Source organism: Phaseolus vulgaris, chromosome 4, assembly GCF_051622355.1.
Source record: "Phaseolus vulgaris cultivar YP4 chromosome 4, ASM5162235v1, whole genome shotgun sequence".
Taxonomy (NCBI): Eukaryota; Viridiplantae; Streptophyta; class Magnoliopsida; order Fabales; family Fabaceae; genus Phaseolus; species Phaseolus vulgaris.
In genome coordinates this window covers 40,860,425-40,861,272 of record NC_143501.1, presented here as the reverse complement: position 1 = coordinate 40,861,272, position 848 = coordinate 40,860,425, and the positions used below count along the sequence as shown (strand labels likewise).

Here is an 848-nt window from a genome sequence, read left to right as displayed (position 1 = left end):
TTAAAATTAACATATTGCTAATTTAAAAATATTATCAGATTTAAATCGTAAAACAAATAATATTTCTCTTCAAATTTTCAACATACACTGTAACAACTTTAAATTGTCAGTATACCTTTTAAACAATATTTATTATTTGTGTAATATATATATATATATAATATTATTCTTAATTTTATGGATTTTATTCAAAATGATAAAATATCTTATATAACAAAAGTTATATTTGATTAGCATATGTTAGATTTAATATTTATTAAAAAATATTTATCATACTTTTTAGTTATAAATACTTTTTAAGTTTCTCTATTGTTGCACACTTTTCTCATTCTCTTAAACTCAAATTTGGTGAGGTGATATCAATATTCTTGAAAGTTCTTTTTTAAGTCAAACACCATGGTTGCATCACTTTGTGCTAATGGTTGTGGATTCAATGGTTCTCCTACCAACAAGAACCTTTGTTCAAAGTGCTACAAAGATTATCTCAAAGAAAACAACACCAAATCAAAGGATTGTAAGGGTGTAGAGTATGAAACGAATAACATGAATAACAAAAAAATTATTTTGAGGTAACATCATGTATTTCTGAAAGTTCTACAAGTTCTATCATTGATGATAAGACTTTTGTTTCTGATATGAGTAAGAAGAATGAAAGAAAGAGATGCAACAGTTGCAAGAAGAGGATTGGATTATTAGGGTTCCAATGTCGTTGTGGAGATGTTTTCTGTTGATCACATAGATATCCAGAGATGCATGCCTGCAAAATAGATTGGAAGGAAATTGGTCGTGAAGTTTTGATTAAAGAAAATTCTTTATGCATTAGTGATAAACTAAAACATAGAATTTAG

The 848-nt window shown here is 26.2% G+C and overlaps 1 pseudogene; it reads left to right on the top strand.

The window, feature by feature from the left end:
* The first annotated feature begins 396 nt into the window (after positions 1–396).
* On the top strand, positions 397–848 carry LOC150028071 (zinc finger A20 and AN1 domain-containing stress-associated protein 6-like; annotated as a pseudogene).